Raw genomic sequence first — 26,041 nt, 5'->3', positions numbered from 1 at the left:
CCCCTGCCCAGCCACACACATGCTCACTCACGTGCACACACATCTGTGATTGTGCCTCTCTACATAAGGACATGTAGCACTTAGCGCTCGTCTACAGTGAGCAGACACCCAACTAGACCTCTAACAAGCATCACCTGTGTTATCCCCACAATGACCCTGTGAATTATTATCCAGCCTCATTTTAGAGTGTACAGAACTCAAACATTCTTCCTTACGTGAAGTTCGTATGATTTCAGAGCCTAGTCTTCTCTCTGGAATTTCCTCCAGCTTTGCATGACTGGTTCTCTGTATGTTAAAGGAAACTGTCTAGGGCCCAGCCCATAGGCTGCAGGATGCCCCAGGCTCTCTCTAGTCTCCTCAGATCTCCTTGGCCAACATTTACCTGCTTCCCACCTTGGTGCCTGGCCCTCTCGCCCTGTCCTCCCTGGTAGGTGCCCCCTCCTCTCACAGGAGTCTGCTGTCAGATTCATTCACTGCTTTCTCACATAGAACAATACAACTCTTCTTTGTTTAAACCCAGGAGGCCTCCCCTCTCAGATCCAAACAGGCCCCTTATGGAACTTTTCCTCACCAAAAGAGTTCTCTCTCAAAAATACATTCTGACTTATTTTCAAGTCAGGCAGATTTGAGTGCGGCCAGCATTTTAAAATAACTTTGTTTGTGTGTGCACTTCTTATTCGCTGCAAAATATATATAGCCCTGGAAAACATCTAATACTAAATGAGGAGAACCAACATACGAGAAAGGAAATAAAGCAATGGGTGTGATTTTAAACAGTAATACAATGCACTATTGTACTCTTAACAAGTTTGAAAATCTCCATAGGCGAGGCTGTTTTCTGGGAAAATGTAAATTACCCAAACTGACTCAAAGAAAAGTAGAAAAACTTTTAAAAGGTCATATGCAAAGGGAACTTTGAGAAAGGTTTTAGTGGAATGATTTATTTTGAAAAGACCATACTTAGGTTAAGATGATTTATTGCTGAAATTTTCCAAGTATCAAAGCACAGATGATTCCCATGTATGCATACTGGACAAGCTTTGGGACCAGATGGCCTATGTTTAAATCCCGGTTTACCATTTCCTAGTTGTCTGGCCATGGACAAGTTACTTCATCTCTCTGGATGTCGGTCTCCATAGAAATTCAGCAGAGGAACTGGCCGCGGTAAGACAGGGTGGTCTCAGTCACCTTTCTGGAGGACCTGGCCTGTGATGGACTTGATTTACCAGCAGTAGTTACCAATAGCTTTTCACGTCCTCGTTCAGACCCCTTACAATGAAGGGAGGGACTTTTAAGTTGCCTGGCCAAAGGTGTGGTAAATCCATGTTCTGGAAATGCTGAATATCCACAAACCCTATTATTACTTTTTATATCTCTAAAGCAGCACTTTCAACACTGCTCATGAAGCATTTCCCATGCCCACATGGGACTCTAACACCTACACTCCGGATTCCCCTTAAGCCTGAAAACAACCCTGTCAGGTAGATGCTATTATCACCGCTATGTTAACACATTGCGTACAGGTGGCGAAAATTCTCATCATTTCTAAAAGGCATTTAAATTCCCTGGTACACAACGTGTTAAATATAAGGAAACCAAGACAAAGACAGTCACTGAGAATGCCTTACCCAAGGTCACACTATTAAATACAGGTGCTGGTAAGACACCCGTCTCCCTAAGTAACGCATGGTCTACTGACAGAGCACAGCATATGAACGCAGCTCACATGACAGCGATCGCACCATTACTTGAGCCCAGAAAGACTGTCCAGGTCCCTCTCTGCACCCATCAAGCCCAGCACCTTCCATAAGTCTTTTCAACGCCTGCATCCCATGGGAATTCCTCACATCTCTGAGGTCCTGTAACCCTGATGCTCTTCAGCACTCCTTTGCTATTTCCATTTGCATGTCATGTCTAACCTGCTTTGCATTCATTCATTCAGGTCTAGTATGCCATTTGCTGGCAATGAGATAAGCGTCACCTCAGGATAGGGGTAGCAACACCACTGTCCTTAAACAGTCATCATAGAGTCAGGTTATGTGGGGAGCTACCTTATCTCTGGGCTTGCCCCTTGCCATCTTTATACCTGCCCCACTCCCCTCGTTCCAGGGCTGGGATGAGGAGGAACTATGCAAAGCACTCAGCAGAGTGCCCCACACATAGTAAGTGCTAAGTCAATGATTAGATTAAATATTGTGATGATTATTATTAAATGACTACTATTCCCTTTGCCCTTCTTGAACACAGAGACATGTGTCTTATTTTGCTCTGTGATGGCCATTCCTTATCAGTGCATTGTCATACCAGAGTCAGTGAATGCCACATGTACAGGACATGTACAGGACAGAACATGGATCCTAAGTTCAATGCATCTAGATCTCTGCCACCTCCAACATCGGTCCCACACTCTATGAGTGACCTCCCTGAACCTCAGTTTTCTCATCTGTAATATGAGGATAACATCTTCCTCACAAGGTACTTGGGAGGGTTAATGATGTCTGACTCATAATACGCAGTGGAAAATATACAATAATGTCCTTTCCCTCCATTGATTGTATTTGTCAGGGAACAGAGACATATTTTTGACATTTCAAGACTGAGCTGATGAAAAAGTGTTAATTGAGCACTTACTATGAGCCCAGGACTTTGTGGGGATGCAGAGGTAATAGAAAATGTGCTCCCCATTCAAAGCATCCTGTGGTGTTTTACTGACTTAATGGGATCAGATTGTAGTGCAATCTGAGCTGTCTCTGCAGAGAGGGCTCACCAGAGAGCACCTAATTTGGGAGTCCTATTTCTTTGCACCCCCACCTCAAAAACAACTTTCAAGGAAATGTTTATTTTCAAGTAGATAGGGGGATGCAAACCAGACAGCACTCCCAAACTCTTAGCTGCATATTAATCTGCAGGAACTAATGTCATAACATAATTAGTAAAACAGTGCTTCCAGCTTAAGTGAAAATGCTGCATATGAGGGGCAGCTAATGAAAAATGCAAGGTTTGATGATTCAGAACTGCTGAGATATAGCGGTTTAGTGGGTGTAGCAAGGAAGTGTTGGATTTATTTCCCTTTGCTATTTTCTTTGTACATCTGGACAGGAAGGGATCTGAAAGGAGTTACTAACAGTATGTATGGTTAGAGAACTTTGATTATCTGGAAGTCCCTCAGCTATTTGGAACCCGGCAGAGGGCCAGTCAGGCAGGAAACGGAAAAATGGCCTCTGTGGCGACAAAACACATTTAAATTTGTCTGTGCACCGCAGTCTTTTCACTTTTCTGATAAGAAATCCTCTCAACCCACATCACCAGCGATTTGTTTATTCTCACATTATAAAAGATCTTAATAAGCTAGGTGATCTGGTTTCTCAAGCATTAGCAAAATAGCAGCAATGCATCCTAGTAGTGGTGGGCGGGGCCTCCAGAGGTACCTGTCTCTTCACCCCCACCTATCTTAGTAATGCCGTCGGTGGAGTTCCTAAAGACACAGAGTGGGATTTGGCTCAAGGAGAGATGAGGACACATATGAATCCATACTATTAAGGAGCATCTAGTTTTTGGGTGGACAGATGTCTCAGCCAAGCTTCTTCGTTTCAGACAACAGAATCTACTCCTGCCAGCTCAAACACAAAAGGCTTTAAGTACAGGATATCAGGTGGCTTGCAAACTCTCCAGGAATGCCAGGGATCTAATCTCAGATGTCACAGAGCCAGAGAAGTGCCCAGTACTGCACAGGCTTGTAATGGAGTCCCCTGTATCCGTATACCATGGGACTCAAAACTCCAGGAATAGGCAGCAGAACTGACACTGCTGCTCTCCAGATAAGCACACACCTTGGCCACAGAGCTTTTGGGAATCCTGACTCCCCTGAGTGCAGCCACCATGACAGAATTGCCTTCAACGATGCTGAGGGTGCATTTGATCAGCAGAACCTGGGAGTCAGTGTGTTGTTCCTAGCTGCTCAGCCTCTGTCACTAGAAAGACACACTAGAAGGGGGAGGATGTGGGTGTGGTGTCTGCCAGAGTTGGGGCCACATTACTATAGTCCAGCGAACCATGTCCTGCTGTAGAGTTGTGTTCCAGGACTAACTCACTGTCTGGCAAGGGGAATGACAAGCATGACAAGGTGAACACAAAGTGACACGTGAGTGCTGACAGGGAGGACACAGCAGAATGAGAAAGAGTGAGCATAGAAACTTCAAAGGCACGAAATGCCAGGGCCATCTCAATTAGGAGCAAATCCGCCTACAGAGGTAGTAGTCACGAAGCACATCTGTGTTGTAGAGCTGAGTGAGAGAATAGCTGTGCCTGGTCCTTAGCCCTTAAGGAAAGTTTAGATTCTATCCAGGAGACTTTGATTAGAGAACAGGAAGGCTACTGAAAGATTTCCACAAATAAAGGCGCGTGTCTCTTCCCTTTGTGTTTGTGCTATAGGACTGAGACGTAGATATTTGGAGCTCTGTGTTTTCTGTGTTATTGATCACACAACCTTCGTTCCATAATGGTATCAGGTAACACAGGTATTGTGGCAGCATCAGAGCCCTGACTTACATCTTCAGAATGATTCTGTGTGAGGCAGGACCATGAACCCCAAGGGTCCTGACAGGAGGCAACTCCCTACAGAACAGAAGTGCAGACACTTTCAGAAGACTAGCCCATGGCTCACAGGGCGGCAGCAGATTCCTCCTGTGTCTGGCATGAATGTAGAGAGAGAAGAGTTCCAACCTCAGTCATGATGGGTCAAAGGAAGGGGTCTAACAGGCAACTAAGTTCAGCTAAGAAACAAAAATAAGCTGAATGTCCCAATTCTTATCCAGAAGCGGCAGATAAATCTCTGAAGGCTAGAAGAGAGAGTGGGGAGGGATCCAGAGGGAAGAGTGTTAAGAGAAAAGAATACAGGCAAACCTCGTTTTATTGAACTTGGCTTTACTGCACTTCACAAGTGTTACGTTTTTCACAAATTGAAGACTAGACCCTCCACCAGCATAGTGATTATAACTCACTTCATTATGGTGGTCTGGAATCAAACCCGCATTATCTCCAAGGTATGCCTGTAGTTTCCACAGTACCACAGGCCAATGATCAATTTTTAAACATGGTAAGCCTGATATATATTTGTACATTTATATACTTCTTTATATTCATAGATTTATGTATTTGTGTTTATATAGAGGCTGGCACGAAGGCCTGTTTGCCCCAACCCCTGATCCAATTTTCTGTCTTTCCGAACGTCCCTGCCCTGAGTTCCACTTGGTCCACCATTAATAAGATTATTAGCAATAATCTTGCTAAGTCTTATCTTAACTTGGTCCTTCATTAACAAGATCATTAGCAATAATGCTGTCATCATTGTATTGTCATTAAGGTCCCCACTTCCCTGTCTTGAGTATCTACCATGTGCCAGGCCCCACTCCTAGAGAGGAGAGCAAGGCCCCATCTCAGACCCCAGCCCCACACCTCTGGCATGGTTCCTACTCTACGGCATGTCTGCCCTGCCTTTTGGAATTTAATTAGAATGTTTGTCAGGGAAACTGTGCTGGGATTTTTTAGGCTTCTCCTCTTAGTATCATGATAAGGCCATGTAGCATCCCTGAACCCCGTGCCAGATAGTTGGTTCTGGAAACCTGAATGCTTGCCCAGGTATTTCCTTCTTGCCTTGCCTCCTCCCAAGCCAGGTGTCCTGCGTCCAGGGGAAGAGCTCCCACGGAGCTCCATCGGCAAGGATACAGGAAAGGCTTCACATGTGCACTATTTCTTTTCCTGAGGGAGGCACCAGCTTTGGGAAATAAAGCTGCCTCCATTCCCAGGTAGCAATTATGTGCACAATTACATTTCCAGCAGGTGTCACTTAGGAGGGTGAAACCCATTAAGCTTTCGGATGAGAAAGCAGGAAGGAGCCTGTGAGAACGGCCAGGAAAGCTGCTGTCTGCAGAGGTGAGGGAAGCAAACACGGGACATTTCCTGAGCATTTGCCACTCGCTTTCCCATAAGTGATCTCATCCCAGCCTGAGGACAGCCCTTGGTGCAGAGGTTAACAGGCCCTATTTGAACCAGTGCAGAAACTGAGCTGGGAGCCCTGGAGTGAGCTGCCAAGATCACTTAGCCAGGAAGCGTGAACTGACATAGGTGTGCACGCCTCTGCAGGGAATGGCATGTTCACAGCATTCAGTGTTTTGTTTAAGTGCAGAGAAGCCCAAACCCTTTCTTAGGTTTCTTTTTTTTCCTAGCTTTCATAGTGCCCAGCATAAAGCAGTTACCCAGTACGTACTTGATAGGCTTCTTTATGGTGGTTTTTCTCCCCATTGCTCAGGATGAATGAGGTGTCCAGAGGGAAAGAAGATCAAAGGGAAGAAAGTGCCAGGTATGTGCAAGCTTCTCTCAATTGACATTTACAATCAAAAGTGGGGAGTACTGGCCTCATTTTTTAGATGAAGAAACAGAGGCTCAGAGAAGTGAAGAGACTTGCCAAGGCTCTTTGACTAATTAGTAGCAAGCCTAGGATTCAAACCCAGGTCTGCCTGGCTCCGAAGTCTGCACACCTTGCACTACATTAAACGTCCTCACTGGGGATCCCTCACACTGCAGAGGTTACAGCACGCTCCCCGTGGCAGCGCTGTGCAGGCAGCAAGTTCAGGACTTTCACTCTCTTCAGTGCAGTCATAGTGAAAGGCCCCTTTCCCCACTGGAAGGACCCGAGACTGTGCTGAATCAGAGGGCCTTCTGTTCACTCTAATCATATAAATCCTGTCTTGGGGCCATCTTAACCAAGGCCTGCCCACTGGAGGTTCATGAAGGGCTACCTAGAGGCAGGCAAAGAATATGTACAGGCATACCTCAGAGATAATGGGGATTCAGTTCCAGACCACCACGATAAAGTGAATATCACAATAAAGCACATTGCAATCTTTTTGCTGGTGGAGGGTCTTGCTGTCGATTTGTAAAAAAAAAAAAAAAATGCCCAATAAAGCAAGGCACAGTAAAACGAGAGGAATGCCTGTACCTGGAGCTCTGCCAGTCCACAGGCTTGCGCTCTCACTGATAAAGCCAGACTCACCGTATACTTTCCCCTCTCACCACCCACCACGCAGTATGAAGATACATCTGGGTCTGGGTCTGGTCTAAATGAATCACTCTCTGCTCCATCTGGAGATGGTGGGTCAGTCTCCCTGCACCACTTCTCTCAACCTTTCCTTTTCATACGCTTACCAGGTTCTGCCAAGTCCATCTAACAGATAGCTTGAATCCTCTGCATACTTTCCTCTCCCTGCCTCTGCAGTCATCTGTATTATAGCACCAGCCTCTCCAGTGATCTCCTTCATATCTCTCTTTCCAGCCCGTCTTCCATATAGTTACAGATGAACTTTGTAAAATACTTCTTTTGCCCATCCAAACTTCCATTCATCCAAAAATTATTTGTGGGATATATAAGTGTTTGCCCTATGTCAGTCTTCATGCTGCACTCGGGATGCAGAATTAGGTAAGGACTCGTCAGTCTCTAGTGGTGCAGAGTGAGAGAAATAACTGTGCAGGTGCAGGGAAACCGAAGGAACGGTATCTGACTCAGTGGAGGCCTCGGGAGGAGCTGATGTGGGGTCAGGATGTGTAAGGTGAAGGTGGGGAACAGGGAGGTAATCCAGACCAAGTGACTGTGCATGTACAGGGCCCGGGTACTGCGTTGCACATTTGGGGACCTACAAGTGCCTGGCAAGGTTCCAGAGAAGAGTGGTTGCTGGGAAGGCAGAAATCAACTCGTGAAACTCCTTGTTCTGTGAGTCTGGAATTTCCCCCTGTTGGCAGTGCGACACCATGGATGGTTTTAAATAAGGGAGCAGTATGGGCAGAGAGCTCTTAACACACACCCCCTTCACCCGTAACTGGGCCTGCTGGCAAGCTTTTGTCTGGGTTCCGTCCTCCAACCATATCACTGATGAGGCTCCTTTTCTGTCTGGTTTAGGTTCTGCCTGAACAACACTTATTCTCTCAGACACTACTCTCCCATAAGAGTTCTGAATCACACTCAACAAAATTCCTCTTTATTCTCGCTCTGTTCCACACACAATGTGTCTTGAATGTTAGTTTAGTTCACTGGGCCTGTGGCTGTCGAGGGTGTGGAGAGTGAATTGTTTTGGGATGCACTCGGCATCTTCTGCCTCGCTACATCTACCCATCACTCCCGGGTGCTTGGGAGGAACAGATAATCAACAGGCCAGCTGCCACCTCCTGCTCTTCTCATCATCTATCAGAGAAATGGAAAACCCATTCTCTGTCATTTCTGAGTGCGCAGGGGGTCAGCAAGCACATCTTCAGTTTAAGAGCAAGTAAGAGGAAGAGCTCATGGTACAGACCACCGTACGTAGGGCATCTGTGCCGGATGAATCTGCTGGCAGTCTTGACCCCACCTGACCCTCTCTCCTGACCTCCCACCAGCATCTGTACCACCTGAATGGTTCCTTGGGCAAGTAACTTCACCTCTCTGAGTTTGAGTTCCACACTTAAAGTTCAGGTCTAATGCTCCCTGCCCTGATTAAGTTTCAGAGCTGGGTGAATCAAAAGTGTTATCTTAAGGGAAGAGACATTTTAATTGTCACAACAAAGCTCAGATGTGTTAAATAACTTACCCAAGGTCACACAGCTAGAAAGTGGATTGTCTGAAGTAAGATTCCCACAGTGAGGGATCATGTCCATTTGTTCATCCAGTATGTCTGACATGGTAGCTGGCACATAGTAGGTGCTACATAAGTACTTTTAAAGGACTGCCTCTAAAGCACTGTGAAGAAAAAGGTTATTAATTAACATATAATCCTATTTTTGCTCTAATTTGTATTTCTTTAATTACCAGAGAAACTGAACATTATTTTCACATGTGTATTCACTTAATATACTTCTATAACATGCCCATGTCTGTTCCCAATTTATTTATTGGTGTCCTATATTTTTTCCCACATAAATTTGCACCAGATCTTTTTTTGTTGTTGTCATTGTTGGTTTTTTTTTTTTAATGTGTTTTATTGATTAAAATATTACATTTGTGCCAATTTCCCTTCCCTCTGCTCCCCTCCGCCCAGTGGCCCCCCTCCCTCCAGTTGTCCCCCCCTTTTAGATTATGTCCATTAGTTGTGATACAGTTCCTCCCAACCTCTCTCCGTCTATTCCATTCCCTCCTACCATGATCCCCAATTCCTATATCATCTCCCTCCCTCTCCCCACTCCCCCTCCCTGTTGACCTCCCCCCAATATGCTTCCCGTACCCACAGTTCCTTTTCCACTCTCGTTGCCTGTTTAGTTTGCCTTTGTTTCATCTCCCTAGCTTCTGTTTTTTAAACCAGTCCCTTTAACATCTCATATAACAGTGGTTTGGATCTAATGAACTCTTTCAGTTTTATTTTGTCCTGGAAACACTTTCTCTGTCCTTCTATTCTGAATGACAATTTCGCTGGATAGAGTATTCATGGTTGTAGGTTTTGGATTTTCATTACTTTGAATATTTCTTGCCAGTCCCTTCTTGCTTGTAGGGTCTCCCTTGAGAAGTCAGCTGATAGTCTAATTGGGACCCCTTTGTACATAATTCTTTTCTTCTCTCTTGCTGCTTTTAAGATTCTCTCTTTATCTTTAATTTTTGACATTTTGATTATAATGTGTCTTGGAGTGGTTCTCCCTGGGTCCAGTCTCTTGGGAACTCTCCCTGCTTCCTGGACCTGCAAGTCTATTCCCTTCCCCAAGTCTGGGAAGTTCTCCTTTATTATATTTTCACTCAATTTTTCAAGTTCTAGTTCATCTTCCTCACTCTCTGGCAAACCAATGATTCTTATGTTGGGCCTTTTATAGCTGTCCCAGAGGTTTCTGATCCTCTCATTGTTGCTTCCCATTTCCTCTCGCTGCATTGGTTGACTGCTTGTTCCTTCTCCATATTCCAGTTTGTTGAAATGAACTCTGGATTTTTTTCCCTCACCATCTGTCTCGTATGTGGTTTTGTTCCTTTCGTTATGAATGTTTTTCGCTTCTTTCTTATCTTTTTCCTGCTCTTTTGTGAATTCTGTAAGCCACCTGATAACAATGGCCCAGAACTGAGCCTCTGACAGGTTTCTTATATGTTCATCTGTCAGGTTCTCTATCTGTTGCCTGGTGAGTTGTGTCACCGGGATTTCTATAGTCGTCTGCCTCATTTTGACAGATGCGTTTTGTTTTCTTGGGCTGGCTATAGGGGGCAGGGGGCAGTGCCTGCGTACGCGTCACAAATCAGCGACGGGCGCCTGTCTGCGACCTATTTCGCAGCCCTGCGGTGCTTTCTTTGGGGGCGGGGGTCCAAGATGGATTCACACAGTTATTCAGCTAGGAGACCGGGATCCGTCCTCCCGCCCCCCTGGGCCTCACTGTTCAAGGCGATGCGGTGGCTGCTTTCCCCAGTGCTGGGGTCGCGCACCGCCAGGGGCTTGACCGCAGCCGGGATTCCTCGCTGCCCCGCCGCTGTCCAGGTGCGACCGCAAACAGCACTGCCCTCTTTAACTCTTACCTGCCCAAATGGCACCGCTGGTTTATAACTTCATATGTTGGGCTTCCGTGTAGTTTTATTTTCTGGAATTTCTAGTTATCCTTTGTTTTGAAGTAGTTGTATTCCTCTCTAGTTGTAGACGGAGACCTAGCGTGTCCGTCTAAGCCTCCATCTTGGCCGGAAGTCCCTTGTTGTTGTCATTGTTGTTTTATTACAATTGTCCCGCTTTTCCCTGCTGCTCTCCTTCGCCCCACCCCCTCCCATAGCTAGTCCCCACCCTGCTGTCTATGTCCATGGGTCATTTACACTAGTTCCTTTGCACCAGATCTTTACTGAATGGATATTAACCCTCTTCTATCTTCTATGCTACAAATATGTTTCCAGCTTGATTTCCTTTTTACTTTATTTTCTTTCTTTCTTGGTGTGCAGAATTGGAAAGTAAAATTAATTTCCATTCATGTTAAGTTGTATAATCAACATGCTAAAACCCCAGCCAAGGTTTGGAAGCTGGTTTCCCCAGGCAACACATACCTCTTCCCGACCCCAGTAAGTCCTGGAGGGTTGAAACAAGCATCAAAGGCAGACTGGAAGGTAAAAACAGTTGCAAAAGTGTAGCCCTAAGCCCAAGGGCCCTTGCTAGGCAGCCAGAGGGCCAATCTTTTGTACCATAAACATATGATTGGCTTATGTATGTGTTTTACTGTAAACACTTGATTTTGATCTGAGTCCAAACGCCCAGCAACTTGTTTTTAAAGTGTTACCGGGTAACGCCAGCCCAGGCCCCTACCTGCTGCCTGTCCATGCTATGGTGAGCAATATAAGGGGCTCTCTTGCTGGGAGAGCCCTTAAGTCATTATCCCTCAATTTCTGGTGGGCTCTCTTCTCCTTTGTTTCTTTCTCTGTCCCAGCCAGTATGTCTGTTTACACCTTTTTCACATCCAAAGTCTTCCTTAGTAAGGAAGGGTGCTCAGCCTCTCAGCTGTTGTTCTGTTATGGCTCCTGCAGCGGTGTCTCAGGGCTGGGAGAACCTGAGGCCTGGGTTAGCTGTTGGTAATGACAGCGGAAGTGCTTTGTTATTTTAGGTCAGGCTTTACAGATTATGAAGTACTTTCCCATCCATTTTTTGGTTAGTCCTCACAACAACCCTCTAGTAGTGGAGTAGGTACTAATATTACTTCCACCACCTGCTGAGGAAACTGAGGCTCACAGAGGTTGTCCATGTCTCCCAGCTAGCCACTGGCAGAGCTGCTGTGGTTTCGGCCTTGTCAGCTTAGTTCCTGGCAATGGTCCCGACCCTCCAGTCAGGAGCAGGAGCAATGTTCAGGGTCAGAAATCCAGCTCTCGAAAGAGAGGGCCTCACCTTGCCTAGAAGCTCTTGGATCTAAACTTCTGGAGAAGATCTTGCATAATATACTTGTCTTTCCCTTCTGGTCACATGGCAATGCTACTTCATAGAGTGGGTGACATCACAAAAGAAGGAATGGTGGCTAATAATTTTCCTAGTTTTCCCACCTCTGCAAAGGACTCTTTCTTTTTCAACTTGGTTTCTCCACCAACAAATGTTTTCTGCTTCACCAAGGTCGAAATAAGCACATGTGCCTGAGTGGGTGGGCGTGCGAAGTCAGAAAAGGTGGTGGGGATGCTGAAGTCGGGACCATGTCTATGCAGAGGTCTCAGCACTAATTTCCTCTTTGGGACGCATGGAGGTTTCCAGGGAGGTAAGGCAAGTGGCGGTGCATTAACAGCCTGCTGTTTCACACCTGGTGGTCCTTTTAGTTCCTGTGGGGGCCATTGGTCCAGGACATTAGAGTCAGTCCATGAAAGGCCACCTGTGATGAGGGCCTGAACAGAAGCGGAAAGCAAATGCATTATCATCTCAGAGTCCCCTGTCCTGACTGTGGGAGGCTGACCTCTGCTAGGACACTCGCCCACCACACAAGGGACTGCAAGCCATTGTCCCTCAATTGCTGATGGCCTCTTTTCCACTTTGTCTCTTTCTTGGTCCAAGCTGGTGTCTGTCTATTTATACTTTTTCACATCCAGTTCTTCCTTAGTAACCAAGGATGCTCTGTCTCTCAGCAGTTCTCCAATGTTACCCCTGCCCCCATCCTCTCTCAGTGAGGATGGCTTTTCCCCACCCTCTGCATTTGGAAGAATCGATGCTAACCCTTTACGGTTGTAGGTGTCCCCACAGACACGACCCAAACAAGCCACATCACATGAACACTTCAGTGTCTCACTAAATCTACTGAGAGATGTCTTCTTTGGCCTGGCTAAGTCTCATTAAACTCCTGGCTTCCCTATAGACCTCAAAACATCCTAATCTGCAAAGGATTTTCAAGCTTTACAGCTGAGCTCCTTGGAATCCACCACATTCATGATTGGCTCTTCCCAGTTGTTACTTTACCTCCCGACACAAGAAGTCCCATTCAAGCTGCGTAGATTCATGAAAGAAAGCAGCAGAGACCTGACTGTGTGTCTCTACCCTTCCCCTGCCAGGGCTGCTCCCCAGCCTTCCCAGTTCCTCACAAGCTCCCTGTCTAGTCCTCATTCCCTCTCGGGCCTGACTGCCATCGTCAGTTCTGCAATGGCCGCCTGCCCCAGCCCAAGCAGTGTACCAGGGGTTGCAGAGTGGCATTTCCATCTGCAGATTCTTTCTCAGCACCTCTTGTCAGTCAGAGTCTAGGCAGGAAAACAGAAACCACTCCACATCTTTCAACAAGGGGAACTGAATGTATGGAATTGGTCACACAGTTGAGGCAACAGCTAAGATCTCTGAGGCAGCCCAGACACCAGCAACAACAGGGAAGCACTGTCACTCCTAGACTGGAGGGGGTATGAGAGAAGGTGATGGTTCTAGAGCCCAGAAGCTGGGACAGGCCAGCTGGAGCTGGAGCCATTATGTAGGGTGCCTGTCAGGGCCTGAAGCAACAGAGTTCATGCGGCCACTGCCAGGGATGCTGTCTAAGACAAGCCAAAGAGGGAGAGTTTCCCTGATGTCTCTCTTCTCATCTCCAGTCTTCTACCATGGTCTTCCTTTGGGAAACCTACCTGCCCAAAGCTGGTGAGCAAGGGAGACAGCATTGCAGTTCCCTGTGAGATATAGAGGAGCGGCAAGTGTGGGGATGGGCATCCACTGGGCTCTCTCACCCCCACCAGCCTTTTATTCAGGCTGAGTTGGCCCCCACGCCTTCCAGAAAACTACTCTTTTCTAATGTCTCTGAGCAAGATAGCTGGCAGCTTCACATAGGTGTCATATTTTTATATAATCTCCTGGACAGAACGGATGAGGGGAAATCAGGATGCTCCTGGACTCTAGGCAGGGATGGTGAACTTTGTAGTATCTGTAGTCACCCAGTCCTGCTCACGTGGGTTAGTGCTTGTCCTTTGGAGGAGACCAGCATCTCGGCCCTTTTGTCGGACGTTCAGGGTGGAATGGTTTCGCTCATTCTTGCACTGATGACAACCCCAGAGACTCAACTACATCTTGAACAAATATCTTCTACTCATAACCCACACCCTGCTCTCCAGCCACATTCTGCCTGTGAGGGCCTGTGTTCTGTGGTTATTCCAGAGGGCTGGTGGGTTGCTACAGGGGGACCTCTAACTCTTGTCTGATACGGCTAATCCTTTCCAGCCTGGCTTTCCTCAGATTGCCTCTCTCCTTGTCTGCTCGCTTGTTTTTGGCGTGGGAGCTCAGACAGAGGGGAATGTGGATAGGAAAAGTCCAAGGGCGCCGCAGAAGAAACAAAGGCCCTTAAGTTTGTGCAGCCAAGAAAACATGAAATGAGAGGAGGGATTTGGGCTGGACTTGTTTTGTTTTGGAGCATTTCAAGGGGCCAGACATGCAGTTGTGTTTGGATTGGGAAGAAAGGCATAACTGAGCAGGAGAAAATCCTTTTCCGATTTCATTCGGGCTCTTACTGGATTAAAGAAAACACCAGGAGGATTCAGCTGCGTGAATGTAGAAAGGCCGCTGCACCCAGACAGGACAGGACCCTGTCTCTTCCTGGGGCGTGTTTGGACAGCTTTTGGAAGCCATGGGCTTCCTTGCCTGTCAGTCACCAATCTGGTAAATTCAGCATTAATTGGAGCCATTCACCTTGATTTCCTTTCCTTAACCTTAATGATAATTATTAAATATTAATAACTGTGTTAGGACTGTTAGTTCAAAGTAACAGAGACCTCAGAATTAACTGACTCAAAACAGAGGGACTTTTACTACTGCCTCATAAAATCTAAACTGCTGAACTCTCCAGCCAGAGGAAAGCAGAGATGCAGTGGGATCAGGGTTTTAATTCTGTTCTGCTCTGTCTTTGGGCTGCTGTGGTCGGCTTCTCTTACACCTCTGAGCCCTTTTTTCTCCTCCCACTGTGTCAGTGTGCTGGGGCTGCTGTACCAAAGCCCACACAACGAGAGCCTTAACCAACAGGACTTGAGTGTCTCACAGTTCGGGAGCTAAAAGCCCAGGACCTGGTGTGGGCAGGGCCCAGCTCCCTCTGAAAGGAAGGAGCCATCCTAGGCCTCTCCCTGAGCTGGGTGGCTCCCGGGCTTATGGCAGCACAAGATCCTCACATGGTGTTTGTTCTCTCCATGTGCGTGTCTGTCTCTCTGTCCAAATGTCCCCCTTTGTATAAGGACTTTTATTGGATTAGGGCTTACCCCCCAATAACCTCATTTTTAACTTGATTGACTCTATAAAACCCCATCTCCAAATAAAGTCCCATTCTGAGGTCCTGGGGGTTAGGACCCCAACATATCATTTTTGGAAAACAAAATTCAACCTGTAACACCCACATGGCTGCTAATAGCTCTCAAGGTTTTCTATCTTACAGTCTTTACTACTAGAGACTACATTCCATTTCACTTTGTGTTTTCAGAACTCCCAGGGGAAGGTTCCATTTATGATCAGGTTCCGCTCTCCCTCCAGGCAGCCAGTCTTCATTAGGCTGACTGACCTGGCTTCGCTCCGGTGCCAAGCCCAGAGCCGATCATGATGGCCAAGGAGGCAGGGCCTTTCAAGGATGCGCCCGTTCTCATAGGACCCACGTATCTGTCAGATCAGCTAATTCATATTGTGTACAGATCACTCCCAAATCATAGTGCCTTTTAACAACAAAGGGTTTGTTCTCCCTCGTAGTCCACATCCACTCTGGGCAGCGGGGTGGGAGAGGGAGGGGTTCTCATAGTCCCCCAGAATCCAGGCTGACAAACTATCCCACTGCCAGTCTCCCTGCTAGTGTGAGAGAGAGCTCTAGGGGGTCCTGCATTGGTAATTAAATCTCCTACCTGGAAGTGGTACATTTATGCTCACAAGCCAGGGGCGCTAATTAGTGACATGGCCCTTGTCAGGGTGTGCCATCCCACCTGTGCCTGGAAGGCAGAAAGCCAGAAATAGTTGCCAAATTGCACTGATGACTCTTACAGCCCACATGATGGGAGCAGTGGAAAAAGTGGTTCCCAGAATCAGGGCGGTGCTTCTCCAGATGAAATGGGGTGCTGCCCGGGAAACTCGTGGGTGAGCACTCCAGGGGCCTCCCAGGCCAGGGGAAAGGGCAGCAGGGAAACAGCTGTTAAAAACAGCTGGGTTTGGCCAGAGCATGGAGCGGGGCGGGGCAGGCAGGGCTGGAGAGGTGTCCAGCCTGGACAGCAAAGGGAACTGCTTGCTCTAGGGAGGAGTTTGGATTTTGTCCCAAAGGCAATGGGGGACCGACAAAGGATTCAAACCAGGAAGAGCTGGGTCAGGTCTGCATTTTAGGAATAGCGCTGACAGTGTGATCATTTGAAGGAAGGAATTGAAGAGGATAAGACCTGTGCTGAGATGTCCCAGGAGTCAGTGGTAGAATCAACCAGATGTGGGGACTGTGGCTTGGGAGTGCAGCTGTGATTGGTACAACAGGAAATTCTGGCACCAGCCCTGTCCCCTGCAGGAAGAGGAGCTGGTGGACATGAAGGAGGGGGAGGCTTTGCAGGCTGACTATGAAGCTGAGCAAAGACCTGGAGATCTGGGAGCACTCGGGTGGTTGAGAACAAGAATTTATGTTTGTGCTGCACAAGCAAATCCCAGAATTTTTGATGGTGTGCTTGAAGAGCTTAACGGGGAACATTGGTTAAATAAAAGCAAGTTTCAGAAAATCAGGAACTGCTTCACACACACCCCCCCCCGCCGCCGCCACTCCCACCACCACTGAGACCACAAACCTACCGCACCTCATCAGGTAGCGTTCTGGCACTCGTGGCTGTTTGAGAACCATTCACTCCCCACCCGTGCTTCCTTTCCTGCCAAGCAGAGTTCTCACACAGCTTCACAAGCACATAACCTTTCGCTGAGAGAACCCAGTATCTAGTGGCGCTGATGCTCCCACCTGCTCCACTCAGCCTTCCCTCTGTCAAACAGCCCTGAAATAAATAGCATGGGTCCTCAATCCTTTCAAAGATAGCTTGACACACAGTGCTGATTTGGGTAGCTCGCCTGTGAAGGATTCATGAGCTATCGCTTGCCATGCTAACATTGAGAACCCCTTGTGAGTACATACAAGAGAGAACAATGAGAGGAAACCTGGAGACAGCCGGTGGGCAAGAAAATGGCAAACAAGCTCTACCCAGCCGCCCTGTGTGGGAGAACCAGCCCTCATCATGGCAGGTCTGGCTGGGGCTGGCTCGCCAGAGCACCAAGAACCTGTAAAAAAAAAACTCTTAGGCCTTGGTGAAGGTGGATGTTCAGTTAAAAGTTCATAGGAAAATGACATAAAACCATCTGCTGCCTTTATTTCCCCTGGTGCGCATTAAAAATGTGCAGCAGCTCAGCAGGAAGGGTTCCATTACACGTGTAGCTCACAGGCTGGTCTTGGATATTGGGGGGCAGAGAGGAGGCAGGGTGTGGGGAGAGTGGGGTGAGCACTCCCCGGGTTCTCCCCCTGGATCAGAGTATCTCCAGCAGGACATTCCAGATTTCTCCACCCTGTTGATGTGCTCTCTCAAGGAGGCATCAATCTGTTATGTAGATGATTCTTTCAATGAGTTTGTGTTTGTGTGTGCATGTGGGTTTTTTCTTTTTAATTGGAAAATTGGTCTTTGAGCTCACAAGCAGCAGCTGCAGCTGCCATAATTAAAATGAAATAACCTGCTTCCTTGAGTCCATATGGAGAGAAGCTTTTAAAAAATCCATATTCTAAATGGACTCAGGAATGTGGTGAATCTTCCTTCTTTTCACTCCCTTTTTACTCGCAGCAAGTTTTACGGCTTTGCTTTTCTCTGGAGTCAGAGCAACCGAAGGGAGTTAACCTTTACTGAGCATCTATCCCGGCCCCAGGCTCTCTGCAAGGCTGTCACATCTGCACAAGCCAGGATTTGAATCCAGTTCCGATGCTTCATTTTCCCCTCTGCCGTGTGCTCTTTCAGTGCCCTGTTAGACCCCAGGTCTCTCAGCCTGGTCTGAGTCCTTCCGGAGACCTGGGAGGTTTGGCATTATTAAGATGTTATTGGATATGTTGGCCCGTATAATTGGCTTGGATGAGAAACCAAAGCTTTTAACAGAATAACAAGGTGAAGTATTCCATCCTGAAGATGACATGATAATGAAATGGCTTTTAGACAATTGGACGTGCTCTTGAAGGTGTTGCTTAAAAGTCACTCTTTAAACCAGGCTGGGAAAATAAAGTCCCGGAAGAACAGCAGACTCTGTGGTTTTGTTTGGATCTAGAATACGGTACCTAAGGTGGAAAGGGGCGACTAGCTGCGGGGAGCTGGAGATACAGTGGGCACCATCTCAGGGAGCTCAGTGGAAGAGAGACATGCCGACAGATCGTTATAAGACACTGGTAGTATGTGTTAGGTCACAGGTGTGAACAACTTGCTATCATTTCAGCACTTTTATTTCCAAAATCCATTTCTTCAATTAGTAACTTTGCAAGGAGGAGAACAACGCCCAGAATGTTGAACATAAAAAGATGAGAAGAAACTATCATACATTCTTATGTATGTATAAGAGTCTGGCACTTACTCTCTCTAATCCCTTACTGTCATTTTCATTTAATAATTAAGAAATTGAAGGAGCTAAGTAGCTTGCCCAAGGCCCCATAGCCAGTCTCTGGACAGACTGTGAGTTAGACCCATTCTGTCTGCTTCCAAAGTCCCCACTCTTGTCAGGGCACCGCTAAGAAAACCTGCACCCTTTTGTTAAGTGTATAGCACAGCTATCACCATGTCTTGTATTTAGAATGAGGAATATGTATTCCCCTGGAGCAAACCAAGTTTTAAAGCAGGACTCTTGATGGGAGTCATTCATGATTATCATCTCTGGAGGCAGCAGGTGTGACCATCCAGTCTAAGGATAGAGTCCTCTGGACAATCCCCTCCAAGAGTGGTCAGCCCAGAGCATAGAAACACTAGAATGTCAATGAGGAAACAGTTTCCTCGCATCCAAAAGATCCCCTGGGCCCCTGAGTCCAATGCTCATGTTACCACACCTTAGCCGAGAAGGGAAAGAGAGAAGCAAGCACTCCCAGCAGGAAAGGAGGGTGGTCTCCTGCTACCTTTGAAATTCTCTGCAGAAGACCCAAGTCCACGTTGTTTTGGTACCCAGCTAAATGCGCTATCTTACCTCCATGATGCGTGGTTACTTTGGGGAAGGCCGACAGAAGCGCAGACGCTGCCTCTCATCCCAACCGAGCTCTCAGAATGCCGTCCAGAAAATGATCACGCTTCCCCCCAGCCCAGAGTAGGCGTAGCGGGGAACTGGGAGTGGAAGGGGTACTGCCGGTGTCAGGCGTACAGGTGTGATGCGCAGTGTCACAGCGTGCTTTTGGCTCTCCTGGAACAGGAGAGAACAGGGTTCAGATCTTGTCTCCCCCACTTCCTGCGTGGGGAATCAGGGGCAAGTAGTTTAAGTTCTCCGAAGCCTCCTTTCCTCATCTGCAAGTCTGGAAGGATAATGCTTGTCTCTTGCAGTTACCTGGAAGGTTAGATGAAATCAAATATGTACCAAGAGCAAACACTCTGCCCGGTGCCTGGCACACAACTAGGAGCTTCTATTCCAAGCACCACCCCTTACTATTCATTCTGTGCAAGTCTTACCAAATTCATCTTCCTACAGCAGATCTCCAACTATGTCACATCTCTGCTCAGAAGCCCTCGAAGGCTCCCTATTACTGACTGAATAATGGCTGTCTTTTCTAGACTGGCATTCAGGGCCACGTCTCTTGGGACCCATACTACCTGTCAGGTGCAATGTCCTCTGCTTCCCTCTACACAGCCCACACTCGGGAAAGCTGCGCTACGCACTCCTTCTTTGTCTTGCTTTCCCCTCCTGTGCCTTTACTCCCTCTTATGGAGCATGCTGCCCTGTCTCCATGCCACCCACCCAACACCACCACTGGCGCAGGTCTGCACTGAAACAATATGTTGTCCAGTAAATGCTCCCGGACTTGTCAGCCCGGTGACCTCTCCATTCCTCGGTTTTCTCTCTGGGTTTTATTTATATCTTTCTTACAAAACTGCCAAGCATTATAATTACTTATGGCCATGTCTTTTTTTTTTTCTTGGCCAGCCTGTGAGCTGCCGAAGGACAGGATTTGCTTGAGTTCTCAGTGTGTCCTGTACAGCACCTGACATGCAGTATATGAAGGAATGAATGAGTGAGCAGGTGAATGAATGAATGCCACACTCCTTCCTAACTGGATTTCCCTTCCATGAAAATGCTAGTGTATAAATATTTGTAAAACCTTTGATTATCCCATGAGTATTTTGGCTTATGAACTCAGTCATTGTGAAGCTTATTGGAGGACCTGTGAAAAAGAGGGGATTCAGAGGTGTGAACTAAGCAGGAAATAAGTGGATGGAAAAGAGTTGAGGTGTTCCCTGAAGGCTTGGCAAAGATGAGGGTGGAAGAAAAGTAAAACTGTAGTCTCGCAGCTTCTTCAAGAGGGGAGGGATTGGAAGGCATGGATGGGGGCCTAAAGCCCATGCGGTAGAGGCAGAGTGGAATATTATCACCTGGGCAAGGGAGAGGGCTTGAGAGAGACCCTGAGGTTTCATCCAAGTCCCTGGATGAGACCAGGCCCCCAGCATGATCCTTGGGGACAAAGCCAACAGCTCTGAGTCCTAAAGTCCACGCGGGCGGAGGCCCAGGCGCAGGGGAAAGTGCACCTAGTTTCAGCAAAGCAAGTTCCTGCTGATCTCTGAAATGTTGGAGGGTAAACTTGTAATGAACAAGGCATGGTAAATAGAAATTAGGAGCACAATAGCCATTATTACTCATTCAACATGCGTAAAATGATAGTCCTAACCTATGTAGCATACTGTCTATTTTTTATTTTAGTGAATATGGTATGATTTAAAAGGATAATTCTAGGTTTACCTCCAAACTTTGGTTAATCCTGTTTTGGCTGTCAGGTCTTCTACCCTGGGGATGTACAGGAGCTGACCCCCCTGCACATACACACACACCCAGGGTGGAGAAGGGGCGTTCTGCCCTTGAGAAGAGCCCCATGAATGTTCCTGCCCTAATGCAGTTACTCTTCTTTGAGAATAACAGGAATTTACAATAAAGAAATATATGAAATGCAGATAAAGCTAGAAAAATTTCACACTTTGGAGAAATTCACTTTTAATGGAAATTACCAGTAATTCCTCACTTTACAATACATAATAATGTCTCTTAGCTAGGATTCTTAGTATATTTGGCAAATATGTATTCAGAGAATTTCTCAAATAATGACTTGCTTCAGATGCCTGAATGTATCCATCATGCCTTGTTCTTTAGCCTAGTGGGTCTTTTATATTAAAAGACATTTTGTGGTGTTTTCAGCGGGTGAGCGTGGTAGTTGCTGCAGAGCAAAGTACCCAGACCTTGAATCTGTAAGGACCTGTGTTCAGGTCCCAGCTCTCACTCTTACAATGACCAAAGCAAATGACTTAAAACCTTTGAGCCTCCACTCACCCTGCTTTGAGTGGGTGCGGGTTCTTTTTATTCATTTTATAAACCTGTATGGTATACAGCAATCTCCATAGGCATTGGAGATCGGAGATAAATCAAATTCAATGTCATAAAATTCTGGGGGCAGAAAAGATCTCACACGTATCTGGTTCAGAGTTTTCCCCTTTTGGATGAGGAAACAGACTCAAAGAGGGGAACTTATTTGCTAGAGGTTGAAATGCAATAAGCAAGAGGGCCAGAACTCTTTTGTGTAAGGAGCTCTGCCCAGGTGACTCCTAACACTCCCACATGGCGTATCACAGGGGTGATCAGTCCATTTTATAGGGCAGGGCATGAGGGCTCAAAGAGATTCAGTGTTTTCCTGAATCAATGATAGAACTGCTGCAGGGTTCAGTGTGTCAGCCATAAGCTCCATCCCCTCACCCCACACCCACGCCCATCACAGCCAACAGTTCATCCTTCTTCACAAAACACTCAGGTTCGACTCTGCTCCTAGCCTTTGCTGGGCACCTCTGTTATAAAGAGGACTGACTTTGAGAGGTTTGCTCAGCTTGAGGAAACACAAGATGAGAAGGGAGAACAGAGGAAGACTCACCAGAGCCTCCCAAGAAGGCTACATAGAGGAAGTTTGCATGGGGTTTGCACGGTATTTGGGACCCCACTTTTCTGCATGGCCAAGGGACCAGAAACAAGCCCCATTTCCCCAGTTCTATGTGTTTGCAATGACTGCTGGGGAGAAACCTATGAAAAAGAGTCAAGGGCATCTTGCCACCTCACTCAGTTGGGCCTGTGTTCTCTGCTCCCACAGAAAGAACCCCACTCCACCCTCCAGGATCGGATGGCCCACAAACACTGCTGACTCTTCAGAACGTGCTGCCATGGAGCCAGGTCAGTCCCCATATCTGCTCTGATTGTCTACCTCATCCACTGCAAACCTGTGGTCTTGATGAGAACGTCCATCTTGGAATCTGAAACCATGATTGTTTTTTGGTTGAAGGCGTTTGCCACTAGGTAGCATGGGAAGTGTAGGAGGTCAGGCCAGAGTGGAGGCAGCCTTCTGGGGAAGCAGATGCAGTAGGAGGACTTGTGGGTGCTGGAACCCAACAGCCAGCAGCCAGCATGGTTGAAGGACAGAGCAGGCAAGGGCCAGGCACTCAGCTGGAATGTGGCAGGGGATCTGGCAGCTAGGAGGCCCCTTTCAAGTTCAGGACCACATAGGCAGCAGTGGTGAGCAGTCATTCTAGGGACCTAGAGACCAGAGACAGGGTCCAGCATTCGGTGGTTACATTTCAAGCTGAGCTGGGGTGGGATCAAAGGCATAGTTGAGAATGGAGCAGGAGGAGGTGAGTGGGTGGCTACCCAGAGATCAGGTGGTCTGGCGGCCATTTCCAGGTGGCCAGAATAGCTCTCTGGAGGCTTTTTGTTATAAGCAGAAGAGCAATGATGAAACAGTGGGAAGTACCTGGGTTGAGTGGAAAAATGGAGGGATAGTTCAAGCTAGAGAAGGAACAAGGCACATATAATAGAAAAAAAGAATTGTAAATAGAGGTTGGCTCATGGGGGGAAAGGGTGAGGAAGCAAAGGAGCCAGGACCCAGGGAGCAAGCCCCTTGATTGAAAACCTACTATGAAACAAGCACTTTTTCTTAGCCTTCAAGCGATCTTGCAAGGGAAAAATCTGAGCCTTGCTAGGCTCAGTTATGCTACAGTAATAAATTGACGCCAGAATCTCAGTGACTTAACACAACAAAGGTTTAGTTCTTGCTTGTGCTACATATCTAACTGAGGTGGCTGGAGGGCTTTGCTCTATCTAGTGACTCAGGAGTGGGCTGGTGAATGCTCGGCCAAATATTAGGTGTACCACGTGGAACATGGGGCCACCTTGGTCTCTGCAGCAGGGAAGAGATTGCTCGAAGGCTGAGCACTGGCTCTTAAATGCTTCAGTCCAGAAGTGATGCATAGCCCATGGGCCAGAACTAGCCACATGCTTCTGCCTGATTTCTAGGGCTCTGGGAAATATGGGGAAGACATGGCTATTTGATGCGCAGTAACTGCCTCTGTCACAGTGGGTATTATTTCCATTTTACAGGTAAGGAAACTGAGGCTCAGAGAAATGAACCATCTTATCTAAGGTCTCCCAGCTAGAGAAAGCTGGAGCCTAGACCTGACATGACCTGACTCAATCAGTTATTGATATTTAGCTATTCAGCAAAGACATATTGAATGAAAACGATAGGCCCAACACAATGCTAGGCTCTGGGGATATAAAAGTGAACGAAAACAAAGGTAGCCTCTTCTCTCAAAAAAAGTATAACTATAAACTTTACAAATGCCCTTCCCTCTTCCTAATGTTCCCTCTGCCTTTCTGGCTGCACTGACTGCCTCTTTGATTCTCACTCACTCTGCCTGCCCAGGGGGCAAAGTGCCCACAGCACACTGCACAGGCGTTATCCCTCCAACCCTATGAGGCTGGGGCTTTTGAGGACAAGCACGGCACCTCACCTCTGGGCCCCCAGTGGCTGGTGCACAGCTAGGGCCCAGTTACTGTGTGTTAGCCTGAGTCTAATGGATCAGAGCGCCATCTGGACTTGCAGCCCAGTGGCCCCAGTTCTCTTCCTCTGCGTGTGCGCCTCACCCTGAGTCAGGAAGCAGGAGACCTTGCTGCCAAGTCAGTCTCTTCATGCTTCACAGCTGCCTCAGATCAGGAAGATGAGGCAAATGGGACACTAATGAAATTCAGAGAGAAAACTAAATTGGGAAGTGTTGCAAACACCATGGAGGGGGGAGATGCAACTTACAAGATCTCTCCAGGAGGGGCGGGGAGTGTAGAGAGTGCTGGAGGTGCGTCCCACAGGCCCGCCTCTGACTCCTCTGTGTGGGGTGGCCTGTGCGACCGCTTGAGGGGCTTCACTTTTTTCTAACTTTAAATCAGGGATCTTTTAATCGATTGACTTATTCATTCATTTGCGCCTTAACACCAACTTGCCAAAAAAGATTTGAGTGGGTTAACAATTGTAAATTGATTAAACAGTTAAAACCAAGAACATTTAATGCAAAATTAAGGTAGAAAGCAAGGGAGAGCAAAGGGAGGGAGAGAAGAAAAAGATTATCGAGGCCACCCAGAAAAGAGGTTCTTGAGAAGCCGCTCAGGGCTCATGTGACAAGCAGATGGTCTCATGAATGTTAAAGACATTTAGGGATGAAAAGGCTCTGGTCAAATGGTAGTAACAATGACCAGTGATTCAGAGAACTTTCAAATCCATTGTCTATTCCTTCAGGTATAGGCATTGATCATATGCTGTGTGATACGGAACCCCTCATGGGGTACTTCTTTCTATCTCATTGAATGTTCATAGCACCCTGCAAGGTGGTCTTTTAAAGCTTGTTTTAGGGATGAGGTGACTGAGGCTTAGAGACACTGAGCCATCTCTTTACACACGGCCCTGGGACAACTGGATATTTACATGCCGGAGCATAACGATGGACCCCTTCCTCACACCAAATACAAAAATTCACTCAATATAGGTCATCAATCTAAATTTAAGAGCTAAAACTCTAAACCCTTAGAAGACATGGCCTAAATGTTCATGACCTCAGATTAGACAATGTTTTGGCACCTACAAAAGGGAGAAAGGATAAAAACCATGAATTGGACATCATCAAAATTTTTAAAAATTGTGCTTCAAAGAACATCATAAAGGAAGTTAAAAGATAGCCATGGAATGGGAGAAAATATTTGAAATCATAGATCTGATAAGGGATTTGTATCCCTTATCAGAATATATAAAGAACTCTTGCAACTCATCAATAAAAGGACATATAGCCTAATTTTAAAATGGGCAGAGAGTTCTCCAAAGAAAATACAGAAGTGGTCAATAAGCACATAAAAAGATGCCCAACATCTTTAGCCATCAGGGAAATGCAAATCAGAGACATCGAGTCATCTTTTTGGGCCCTGGCTCCCTGACAGCAAAGCCTCCTGACCACACAGCTACCTGAGCCTGGAGAAGAGGTCACAGCTAGGAGAGCAATGGGGCTGCCGTGGAGGGTTTTCACAGGAAAGGGAAGAAGAGAGGGGGACAGGGAATAGTGGGCACGGCAGAAAGGCCCAGCCAGGGACAGACTGCTCGTGGGTCTTTTCCCAGCCCGGAGCAGAAATGTCCATCTGAGACGGGCCAGTTGCACACTTTGTCCTCTTCGGCCAGTTCACAGGATGTCCTGAAGCAGTGGTTCTGACTCTCTGGTTTTGGAGCTCTGTTTTTCTTTTCAAAATTATTGAAGACCCCAAAGAGTTTTTGTTTATGTGGATTATATCTATTGAAATGTGTCATACTAGTAATTAGCACTGAAAAAATGCTAAATTTGTTATTGATAGCTTATATAAAATATTGACAATAGACTCCTACATGGCCATAAGTAATACCTTTTGATTTAAAAAAAAGTGACTTTTCTAAAACAAAATGAATGGGGTGACATTGTTTTATATTTTGGCAAATCTCTTTCATGGTTGGCTTAATAGAAGATATAGCTGCTTCTGCCTTCAACCTAGAAGACTCCACTGTATACTCATAAGAGCATGAGGATGGGAAGGGCAAATAATGGCAGAGCATTATTAAAAAT

At 46.8% G+C, this 26,041-nt stretch overlaps 1 long non-coding RNA gene across 1 annotated transcript in view; it reads left to right on the top strand.

Annotated features, from left to right (window-relative positions):
• The window catches only part of LOC150018560 (uncharacterized), a 231,789-nt gene extending 209,485 nt beyond the window's left edge, over nucleotides 1–22,304 (top strand). The window contains exon 3 of the long non-coding RNA XR_016509208.1: nucleotides 22,231–22,304. This is a non-coding gene — a long non-coding RNA (uncharacterized LOC150018560). The remainder of the gene's footprint in view (nucleotides 1–22,230) is intronic.
• The last annotated feature ends 3,737 nt before the right edge of the window (nucleotides 22,305–26,041 follow it).

The sequence above is a fragment of the Furipterus horrens genome, unplaced genomic scaffold (assembly GCF_987537825.1).
Source record: "Furipterus horrens unplaced genomic scaffold, mFurHor1.1.pri manual_scaffold_2, whole genome shotgun sequence".
Lineage (NCBI taxonomy): Eukaryota > Metazoa > Chordata > Mammalia > Chiroptera > Furipteridae > Furipterus > Furipterus horrens.
The sequence above is the reverse complement of the archived record's forward strand: the minus strand, read 5'-3'. Positions and strand labels throughout refer to the sequence as shown.